Consider the following 12,849-nt stretch of genomic DNA (forward strand, 5'->3'; position numbering starts at 1 on the left):
ATACAGACTTATACATTCCAATGTATAAATTGCACGTTGCATTGTAGTGCCATTCCATTAGCTACATTTAAAAAAAAATTACAGGAAAGACGTTAACTGGAGTTGTGTGTTAGCGGGGAAAAAATGCTTTTTGGAAAACAACTTTTTCCACATCTTTTTAGAATAGGTTAGCCTCTGTTGGCAGCCATTTCTTTTTTTAAAAAAAAAACAAAAAACAATAGTTTATCAGGAAAACCATATATTCTCAAAAGCCAGCATTTTTTGCAAATCTGACTGTAGAGCCATTCACACCGCTAAATAACAATGCTCATACTGTTTCAATCCTTCTTCGATTTCGTTGTCTGTCTGTAAGAATTACTGAATTTTAAATCAAGAGAAATTTAAGTGTGTTTACAGTTTACATATTACATTTACTTTCTTAGATCCTAATAAACAACATTAAATGATTACGAGATTAATGCAGTTTCACCAAAACTGATTCTGATATCTACAAAATCTTTATGTACATTATTCTATCAATTATTTCTTTAAAGTAGTTTGAACCAGTGATTCACCTGATTTAAATCTTGTTTTAAGACTTAAATTGCAATTTAAATCAATCCACCTTGGAAAACCTGTCTTGTTTGTACCTGAAATGCATGTGTAGTTTACCTTAGCTGAAATGTATTACCAAAAAGTGTTTAAATGTTGAACCTCACAACACATGTACACTTCGCAACATCTTATTTGACCGCCCCGAAAGAATTCTAAGTCCCGAATTCGTAAACTTAGCAACATTGCTCTTCGGCTCCAAGTGAGAGTAGCCAACTTTGAGTTGGTCCTTCCACTAGACGAAAAACACTGTGGTGAGAGTTTTTCAATTTCGCACTTTCCATGAACTTAGAAACTATAAACCAGTATTATAATACACAATCAAACAGAAATAATACATTGGAAAAAGAACCTTGAGGAATATTTACAATTCTGCTTTCTCAACTTGAAATTAGAGGGGTTTGAAACTGAATAGAGTTTTTCTCCAACTGGAGGAAATTGCCATCAAATTTGTGCAGAAAGAAACAAATTTGTGAGGAGTTCATGCGACATTTTATTTACAATAGCTTGCATAATATCGAACAGTTCTCAAAAAATTATATTTTTCACGACTTGTCGAGAAAATGTGCTTGGAACACAGGAAGGTGGGAGTCTTCATAAACGTCAACATGTTTTTAAAGGTATTATGTCATGAAGTTAATGTAGAGCAGTTGGTTACACCCTGTTTTCCTTATTTTTCGTCAAGCGTGAAAGATCGTGGGTTCAAATCCCACCCTCACCTCATTTTTCTTGGCTGAACAGAGACCCTTGATATTAGAATATTTAAAAAATAAATCCGATGCACACATGAGAGACGTCCCTTCTGCGCATATTTCCCCTTAGAAGTTGCAGATTTCCAGTTTTTAAAGTTAAAACTTTTTTTTAGTTATTGTTCATATGTTGTGTTACACACACATCATGATTAATTCACAAATCACATATATGTATTCAGGATGCAAAATGTAATGTTATTTGTAACGTTCTACTCGCTTTAGTTCACTGGATATTTACAAGCTACCATAAAATTAAACAAATGAGAGAGGCCGTAGATTAAGTAAGCGTTTGTCAGTAGAACGTACAAATTACTGGGTTGGAGGCTTTTGCCACGTTTTTCGCGACGCCTCAAATAATACTGGAAGTTGATTGGTACTGGGCCAATAATCGTCACCATAAAGTTTACTGTATGAATAGTTACTTCACATCTAATATAATTTCAGAAAGAAACAGCTTTTCCAAAAATGCGTCACACAATAACAAATCCATTCTTACAATCTACTCCCCTCTACCATCACTAAATACATACTACCTGCAGAAATACTGGACACTTTTTTTTGAATGTTATAATCAATTTCAAGTTTTTGGCAAATATCAATAAATATTCATAGTTGCATTTATTTTTGATAACATATCTTTTATTGTGCGTATACTTGTCTACAATTGTATCAAACAATTACGCAAACAATTATGAATTTGCGAAGCTACGCAAGTCGGCAATTCAACAAAATCGCACTGTATATGTGTATATCCCACTCAACAATTCAAAATTTAAATATTCGTGAATTTATACGTTAACAATTTATTTGGTTTATGGTATCTTACATATATGTATAAATATCACAGAAAGTATGAGATACCAATGTATCTAAAGAACATTTCTTTGGTTTTATTCAACAGACTCGTTCATACCATCACTAACACCTCAATTAAGCTGGAGTGTAACTAATCCTTCACTTTGACTACAATGCACAATCGAAAGTTACTTCTCTCGTTTTGACCAGCAAAACTACTTCAATATTATACTATATCAATTATACTTATCGTGTCGATTACGATTTTAACAAACTCGCGTAATTTTCAAATTCCGTAATCAACCGTTGCATGCCTTCAATTTACAGTTACAATGATAATATCATTTTATAAGTTGCTCGTAAAAAAGGGGAAGCAAATTGGTAAGCTAGGTAAAATATTGGGAGTCGCACTACAAGACTGTCCCGATTTTTCCAGATTTACATTTTTGCAACCAATAACGTGTTTTTGCATTCATATCAAAAGCACGAGATGCATGTCATGGATTTAACACGTGCCGTTTCTAATCATAAAGTACATATCCTAATATCCGGTGGTCACTCGTAACCTCCTTACGTAACACAATGCAAAAATTATCGGCAAATTACAAACCATCAAATTGTTCCGATTACTTCTTTGCTGTCACGTAATCCAACACTATAAAGTACGACTGCAAAATCAAATTACGCGTACTTGTGCTATTTCGGCATTCGACGCAATTTTCAAAGGGGTCAAAATGGGTACTTGTCAAAAACACACACGTTGCACTATAAAGTTCACTACTCATACCTGTATAGAAATGTGACGTGTACTAGGCACGAGGCTTCCAATTTTCCACGTATCAGCAAAAATGGTCAAATGGCTTCCTTCGTGAAATGAAGTCCCAAATTACGTCTTCCCATCGTAATTTATCCTGGCTTCTATCCGGAGGAGCTCTTCCCAATTCTCCTTTGCTATCTTCACCAAGTGTCATCTAAGTGCTTTCTTCACCAAGCACATCCTCCATGCTTTCTTCTCCAAGCATCGTCTACTTCGGGCAGGCGAAGAAACCATTCCTGTTGATGCAGGCAACCTTCGCAGTTTTCGTGGGGGAGGGGGGGTATTGAAGAAACATAGCACTTCACTGCGTGTACTCCTGTAATCAAAGTCTGCAGGGGCAGTTCATTCCGCAATGTTCCCAGTCTCGTAGTGCACATGTTGACTCGTTGCGTGATGGAAGGTCGAGTGAGTTTACGAGCTGCCGTAACCCACTGGGAAATCGTCCATCAGGTGACACTGTTACGTCATACCTACTCTAAGTAGCCCTAGTGCTGCCATCTCGTATCATTTCAACGAACTACGTGGTCCATATACACAAACTTGGGAGCAATCAGGCGACAAGCGCCAGCGACAAACTTGTAAACGTAATTTACGTAATAATAAATGCGGAAATACGTTACAAATCACCCGCAACTGGCAAAAAAAAAAAATAATAGAGCCTATCCCTGAGCAACAATGATAAACATTCCTTTAAACCAGGCATGATACTAGTAAAGTTTTTTCCGACATCCACATAATTATACGATTATAAAACCCTTAAATATAAACCTTTTTCCTAGGAATTACCATATCACCGCATACAAGTAAAAGATTACAAAGAGCATAAATATATATCATCAGGTAGTTGAAAAATATTATTGATTAATTGATTACAGTAAGACAATGAAAAGTTTTGCAATAAATATTAATACCATCATTTTATCAACCTATTAAGATTAAGGAAAAATCATCAATTTCCAATTCAAGAAATCTAAATAATTCACTAATATATGAAACAATGCCTTCATGAAAAAATAGGCTCTTGCATATTGATATTAAGAATCGAAGAGCTTCAGTTGACATAGTAGCCTGATAAGGAACGTGAAGTAAGTAAAGATGTGCAGATCCAATTCCATATGAAGCCAGATGGGACGGCAATTCTTAATGGACGAATTTTTTCTCGAAAATGACATGAAACAAAAAAATAACGGAAAATTAGAATAAGGAAGAGAAGAAGTTATAGGATAGAATGAGAAAAATTTAATTTCAGTCATGATAAGAAAGGAAAAGGAATGAGCAACTTTACATCAAGCACAATAAGTTTTTCTAAGGTAGCAAGAAGGCATCTCTAATTGAAAAAGTTAATTTCTTTCCATACAAAAAAATATATATATATAAGCATGACGTACTGCCTGAAGGCATAGTCAAGAGGAATTTAGTAATTATGAATTGAAAAATTTTGAAAACCTGAATATAAGTTAAATAAATAAATGCTGTAACATTTTCAAATAACATAGTAAATAAACATGTGTACACCATCAAAATACATGGGAAATACCTGAATCAATCAAAATAAGATACACGTTATTCAATATATATACTACCAAAACCTCAACAGAGCCTTAATTTGTAAAATTCATTGGCAATGTTGATTAGATTGTAAATATAATAACAATCATGAAAAACATTATAGAGAGATTCAATATAAGTTTTCAATATTTATTAAAACCAACAATAAGGAATAATACTATCTCATGATTATGGTTGTGTATGCATTCTGGAATTTTTCTTCCAGCAGTATTGGACCAAGTGTCCTGGCAAGGAAAATGAAGCATTAACCTGGGAGGAAACTATTTAGTTATCTTTAAGAGGATATTCATGAAGTGGCGTTTTTGCAAATTTTAAGGGAATAAATGAATAATGAAAACGCCCCCTAAAATTACAAATGCACAATCAAAAAATGAAATTTATATAAAATAGGATTGATGTTGGGGATCTTAAAGAATGATGGCCAAAAATAATAGCAAAAACCATTTCCAAAATCAAATTAAAAAATTCACGTCTTAACGTTACAAAATTCCCAAAAGGTACAAAAAGGGAGGAAAAAAGGGGGGTATTGAATGAGGAAAAAAAAATCTAGCTCACCAATCCTAATATTCTTTATACAAATGTCGTTTTAGAACCGTCAAGGTCAAAAGCAGAAATAATTGATGTCAAATTCAAATGTATAATGGGAAAAAAAATCTCAAAATTCCAAAGATCAAAATTAATTCTGGCAAAAAAATTATCAAAACAAAAAAAAAAAATTTGACTGCCCCTTCCCCCTCCAAAAAAAATTCCACTGTGCATGTTACATGTAGGCAGCTCAAGTAAAAGAACCTTGCTCTGGTACCATGAATTTTGTAACGTTCTACTCGCTTTAGTTCACTGGATATTTACAAGCTACCATAAAATTAAACAAATGAGAGAGGCCGTAGATTAAGTAAGCGTTTGTCAGTAGAACGTACAAATTACTGGGTTGGAGGCTTTTGCCACGTTTTTCGCGACGCCTCAAATAATACTGGAAGTTGATTGGTACTGGGCCAATAATCGTCACCATAAAGTTTACTGTATGAATAGTTACTTCACATCTAATATAATTTCAGAAAGAAACAGCTTTTCCAAAAATGCGTCACACAATAACAAATCCATTCTTACAATCTACTCCCCTCTACCATCACTAAATACATACTACCTGCAGAAATACTGGACACTTTTTTTTGAATGTTATAATCAATTTCAAGTTTTTGGCAAATATCAATAAATATTTATAGTTGCATTTATTTTTGATAACATATCTTTTATTGTGCGTATACTTGTCTACAATTGTATCAAACAATTACGCAAACAATTATGAATTTGCGAAGCTACGCAAGTCGGCAATTCAACAAAATCGCACTGTATATGTGTATATCCCACTCAACAATTCAAAATTTAAATATTCGTGAATTTATACGTTAACAATTTATTTGGTTTATGGTATCTTACATATATGTATAAATATCACAGAAAGTATGAGATACCAATGTATCTAAAGAACATTTCTTTGGTTTTATTCAACAGACTCGTTCATACCATCACTAACACCTCAATTAAGCTGGAGTGTAACTAATCCTTCACTTTGACTACAATGCACAATCGAAAGTTACTTCTCTCGTTTTGACCAGCAAAACTACTTCAATATTATACTATATCAATTATACTTATCGTGTCGATTACGATTTTAACAAACTCGCGTAATTTTCAAATTCCGTAATCAACCGTTGCATGCCTTCAATTTACAGTTACAATGATAATATCATTTTATAAGTTGCTCGTAAAAAAGGGGAAGCAAATTGGTAAGCTAGGTAAAATATTGGGAGTCGCACTACAAGACTGTCCCGATTTTTCCAGATTTACATTTTTGCAACCAATAACGTGTTTTTGCATTCATATCAAAAGCACGAGATGCATGTCATGGATTTAACACGTGCCGTTTCTAATCATAAAGTACATATCCTAATATCCGGTGGTCACTCGTAACCTCCTTACGTAACACAATGCAAAAATTATCGGCAAATTACAAACCATCAAATTGTTCCGATTACTTCTTTGCTGTCACGTAATCCAACACTATAAAGTACGACTGCAAAATCAAATTACGCGTACTTGTGCTATTTCGGCATTCGACGCAATTTTCAAAGGGGTCAAAATGGGTACTTGTCAAAAACACACACGTTGCACTATAAAGTTCACTACTCATACCTGTATAGAAATGTGACGTGTACTAGGCACGAGGCTTCCAATTTTCCACGTATCAGCAAAAATGGTCAAATGGCTTCCTTCGTGAAATGAAGTCCCAAATTACGTCTTCCCATCGTAATTTATCCTGGCTTCTATCCGGAGGAGCTCTTCCCAATTCTCCTTTGCTATCTTCACCAAGTGTCATCTAAGTGCTTTCTTCACCAAGCACATCCTCCATGCTTTCTTCTCCAAGCATCGTCTACTTCGGGCAGGCGAAGAAACCATTCCTGTTGATGCAGGCAACCTTCGCAGTTTTCGTGGGGGAGGGGGGGTATTGAAGAAACATAGCACTTCACTGCGTGTACTCCTGTAATCAAAGTCTGCAGGGGCAGTTCATTCCGCAATGTTCCCAGTCTCGTAGTGCACATGTTGACTCGTTGCGTGATGGAAGGTCGAGTGAGTTTACGAGCTGCCGTAACCCACTGGGAAATCGTCCATCAGGTGACACTGTTACGTCATACCTACTCTAAGTAGCCCTAGTGCTGCCATCTCGTATCATTTCAACGAACTACGTGGTCCATATACACAAACTTGGGAGCAATCAGGCGACAAGCGCCAGCGACAAACTTGTAAACGTAATTTACGTAATAATAAATGCGGAAATACGTTACAAATCACCCGCAACTGGCAAAAAAAAAAAATAATAGAGCCTATCCCTGAGCAACAATGATAAACATTCCTTTAAACCAGGCATGATACTAGTAAAGTTTTTTCCGACATCCACATAATTATACGATTATAAAACCCTTAAATATAAACCTTTTTCCTAGGAATTACCATATCACCGCATACAAGTAAAAGATTACAAAGAGCATAAATATATATCATCAGGTAGTTGAAAAATATTATTGATTAATTGATTACAGTAAGACAATGAAAAGTTTTGCAATAAATATTAATACCATCATTTTATCAACCTATTAAGATTAAGGAAAAATCATCAATTTCCAATTCAAGAAATCTAAATAATTCACTAATATATGAAACAATGCCTTCATGAAAAAATAGGCTCTTGCATATTGATATTAAGAATCGAAGAGCTTCAGTTGACATAGTAGCCTGATAAGGAACGTGAAGTAAGTAAAGATGTGCAGATCCAATTCCATATGAAGCCAGATGGGACGGCAATTCTTAATGGACGAATTTTTTCTCGAAAATGACATGAAACAAAAAAATAACGGAAAATTAGAATAAGGAAGAGAAGAAGTTATAGGATAGAATGAGAAAAATTTAATTTCAGTCATGATAAGAAAGGAAAAGGAATGAGCAACTTTACATCAAGCACAATAAGTTTTTCTAAGGTAGCAAGAAGGCATCTCTAATTGAAAAAGTTAATTTCTTTCCATACAAAAAAATATATATATATAAGCATGACGTACTGCCTGAAGGCATAGTCAAGAGGAATTTAGTAATTATGAATTGAAAAATTTTGAAAACCTGAATATAAGTTAAATAAATAAATGCTGTAACATTTTCAAATAACATAGTAAATAAACATGTGTACACCATCAAAATACATGGGAAATACCTGAATCAATCAAAATAAGATACACGTTATTCAATATATATACTACCAAAACCTCAACAGAGCCTTAATTTGTAAAATTCATTGGCAATGTTGATTAGATTGTAAATATAATAACAATCATGAAAAACATTATAGAGAGATTCAATATAAGTTTTCAATATTTATTAAAACCAACAATAAGGAATAATACTATCTCATGATTATGGTTGTGTATGCATTCTGGAATTTTTCTTCCAGCAGTATTGGACCAAGTGTCCTGGCAAGGAAAATGAAGCATTAACCTGGGAGGAAACTATTTAGTTATCTTTAAGAGGATATTCATGAAGTGGCGTTTTTGCAAATTTTAAGGGAATAAATGAATAATGAAAACGCCCCCTAAAATTACAAATGCACAATCAAAAAATGAAATTTATATAAAATAGGATTGATGTTGGGGATCTTAAAGAATGATGGCCAAAAATAATAGCAAAAACCATTTCCAAAATCAAATTAAAAAATTCACGTCTTAACGTTACAAAATTCCCAAAAGGTACAAAAAGGGAGGAAAAAAGGGGGGTATTGAATGAGGAAAAAAAAATCTAGCTCACCAATCCTAATATTCTTTATACAAATGTCGTTTTAGAACCGTCAAGGTCAAAAGCAGAAATAATTGATGTCAAATTCAAATGTATAATGGGAAAAAAAATCTCAAAATTCCAAAGATCAAAATTAATTCTGGCAAAAAAATTATCAAAACAAAAAAAAAAAATTTGACTGCCCCTTCCCCCTCCAAAAAAAATTCCACTGTGCATGTTACATGTAGGCAGCTCAAGTAAAAGAACCTTGCTCTGGTACCATGAATTTTGTAACGTTCTACTCGCTTTAGTTCACTGGATATTTACAAGCTACCATAAAATTAAACAAATGAGAGAGGCCGTAGATTAAGTAAGCGTTTGTCAGTAGAACGTACAAATTACTGGGTTGGAGGCTTTTGCCACGTTTTTCGCGACGCCTCAAATAATACTGGAAGTTGATTGGTACTGGGCCAATAATCGTCACCATAAAGTTTACTGTATGAATAGTTACTTCACATCTAATATAATTTCAGAAAGAAACAGCTTTTCCAAAAATGCGTCACACAATAACAAATCCATTCTTACAATCTACTCCCCTCTACCATCACTAAATACATACTACCTGCAGAAATACTGGACACTTTTTTTTGAATGTTATAATCAATTTCAAGTTTTTGGCAAATATCAATAAATATTTATAGTTGCATTTATTTTTGATAACATATCTTTTATTGTGCGTATACTTGTCTACAATTGTATCAAACAATTACGCAAACAATTATGAATTTGCGAAGCTACGCAAGTCGGCAATTCAACAAAATCGCACTGTATATGTGTATATCCCACTCAACAATTCAAAATTTAAATATTCGTGAATTTATACGTTAACAATTTATTTGGTTTATGGTATCTTACATATATGTATAAATATCACAGAAAGTATGAGATACCAATGTATCTAAAGAACATTTCTTTGGTTTTATTCAACAGACTCGTTCATACCATCACTAACACCTCAATTAAGCTGGAGTGTAACTAATCCTTCACTTTGACTACAATGCACAATCGAAAGTTACTTCTCTCGTTTTGACCAGCAAAACTACTTCAATATTATACTATATCAATTATACTTATCGTGTCGATTACGATTTTAACAAACTCGCGTAATTTTCAAATTCCGTAATCAACCGTTGCATGCCTTCAATTTACAGTTACAATGATAATATCATTTTATAAGTTGCTCGTAAAAAAGGGGAAGCAAATTGGTAAGCTAGGTAAAATATTGGGAGTCGCACTACAAGACTGTCCCGATTTTTCCAGATTTACATTTTTGCAACCAATAACGTGTTTTTGCATTCATATCAAAAGCACGAGATGCATGTCATGGATTTAACACGTGCCGTTTCTAATCATAAAGTACATATCCTAATATCCGGTGGTCACTCGTAACCTCCTTACGTAACACAATGCAAAAATTATCGGCAAATTACAAACCATCAAATTGTTCCGATTACTTCTTTGCTGTCACGTAATCCAACACTATAAAGTACGACTGCAAAATCAAATTACGCGTACTTGTGCTATTTCGGCATTCGACGCAATTTTCAAAGGGGTCAAAATGGGTACTTGTCAAAAACACACACGTTGCACTATAAAGTTCACTACTCATACCTGTATAGAAATGTGACGTGTACTAGGCACGAGGCTTCCAATTTTCCACGTATCAGCAAAAATGGTCAAATGGCTTCCTTCGTGAAATGAAGTCCCAAATTACGTCTTCCCATCGTAATTTATCCTGGCTTCTATCCGGAGGAGCTCTTCCCAATTCTCCTTTGCTATCTTCACCAAGTGTCATCTAAGTGCTTTCTTCACCAAGCACATCCTCCATGCTTTCTTCTCCAAGCATCGTCTACTTCGGGCAGGCGAAGAAACCATTCCTGTTGATGCAGGCAACCTTCGCAGTTTTCGTGGGGGAGGGGGGGTATTGAAGAAACATAGCACTTCACTGCGTGTACTCCTGTAATCAAAGTCTGCAGGGGCAGTTCATTCCGCAATGTTCCCAGTCTCGTAGTGCACATGTTGACTCGTTGCGTGATGGAAGGTCGAGTGAGTTTACGAGCTGCCGTAACCCACTGGGAAATCGTCCATCAGGTGACACTGTTACGTCATACCTACTCTAAGTAGCCCTAGTGCTGCCATCTCGTATCATTTCAACGAACTACGTGGTCCATATACACAAACTTGGGAGCAATCAGGCGACAAGCGCCAGCGACAAACTTGTAAACGTAATTTACGTAATAATAAATGCGGAAATACGTTACATATTTAAGTTATGTATTGTTTGTTCTTTACTGACACCTAAAATATTGATTATTTGATTTCGATATACTAAAACAAACATATACAGTTATGTTAAGTAGTGATGTAGTGCATTACTGTAAAGAAGAAGAGCGTTTAATGAGTTCAAATTGCTAAGATTGGTAATTTTATGTCCGTTCCTTCGTAATGACTGTTGTCAATCCCCTCCCCACCATTTTATTCGATAAGAAACTACTAATAAGTATTTATATAGTGAGTGACAAACAAAAAATTCAAAACCTCATAATGATTGTTTATTCGTCACTGCTTTTGTATCTAAAATGTCTGTCTTCTTTGAACAGAAAGTACGAGTATCAGATATAACAAACTCTCCCCACTAACTTTGGAATATTCGATACCACCATTACAGACTTCGCTCTACGTAACTTGATTCTACGCATTCCACGTGGCATGCGGCTTCGTCCTATCATTGAAACAACTTTCTCTTACTATTTCCTTTCACCTCGTGAAATACAGAGACCAATGTTAACTTCTTAGCATGGTGGATAAACTTTGATAAAAGTACTGCCTAGGTGGAGAATCGAACCTACGACCTCTCTCGAGAGAATCAAGCACACTACCTTTCCTCCAAGTAGGTCATGTTATGATTAGCTACCAGTATGAAGAAACCAATTCACAATTCATGGCAATTTTCATGGGGAAAAGAATTCAGAAAAAATCGAGAAACGATGAAAGGGAAAGATGATGAACATAACATGTCTATTGGTGTTTTGTCATATTTTGTAAATTGTGTAAAAATTTCGTGTTTTGAACAAGCAATTGTTTAGTTACAAAGTCTGTTGTTATTTCTTTAAGGTAGGAACAGGAGAGCGAAAAGGAGTAATTTGAACCAGAACCCGGTTGCCAAGGAACTTCAGCTTTTTTCCAAAGACTGTATGAAAAGAGAGAAGAAAGGGATATTCAACATATGAAATATAAAATATGTGTGAAAATAAAACAATGGAAACCATGCAAGATAATACTAACGAACTTCAAACTATGAAAACATATTTTCGTGATTGAAAACTGCAAGTCATTTTCGAAATATGAACTTGATTTTTTTCTGTATTAGAAAGTGGAGATATGGGAAGATACGATCCCTCAGCAAGAAAAATTTAAGTAAGCCGACTACTTCCCAACTTTTTCAATGGTCATAATTAGTAATTAGGGTCCGGAAGTTGAGGGAAAATCAACTTTTTTCTGACCCTTAAAAACAATGCCAAACCTGATATCATGTCCGTTTCCCTTCAGTTAGAGCCTGAAAACACTTTCTATTTTACATTTCTCTTGCATTTTTCAGCCGTTTTTGGCTTTTAGTTTATTTATCAGTATTCTTAACAGTTTTTGTTTCATTTTTTACTTATTTTTGAGGTTTATTTTTTCCCTCCCCTGTTGTTTCGTGCATTTTAAATGCATTTACTAGTAAAACTTACATATTTAGATTTCTTGACATGGACCTTTTAGCAAATTCGCTATGAATTGAAAATACGGTCAATGGAAAAGCATAATATCATTCTTAACTGAAATGTTTGGCAATGGATTAAAATACTTTGTGTGAAGACTACTTTGAGGTTCTTTTTCTGAACCCTATTATCGCTTTAATCTGTGGTTTTGAAGTAAAATTAGTCACAATATTAAATGAAATTATACTCT

General features: G+C 34.4%; 1 protein-coding gene across 1 annotated transcript in view; it reads right to left on the reverse strand.

Moving 5' to 3' along the window:
- The window catches only part of LOC146002802 (uncharacterized), a 44,792-nt gene that overhangs the window by 9,162 nt on the left and 22,781 nt on the right, over positions 1–12,849 (reverse strand). The window lies entirely within an intron of this gene.

This window comes from Lepisma saccharinum, chromosome 19, assembly GCF_977018435.1.
Source record: "Lepisma saccharinum chromosome 19, izLepSacc3.1, whole genome shotgun sequence".
NCBI classification, from domain to species: domain Eukaryota; kingdom Metazoa; phylum Arthropoda; class Insecta; order Zygentoma; family Lepismatidae; genus Lepisma; species Lepisma saccharinum.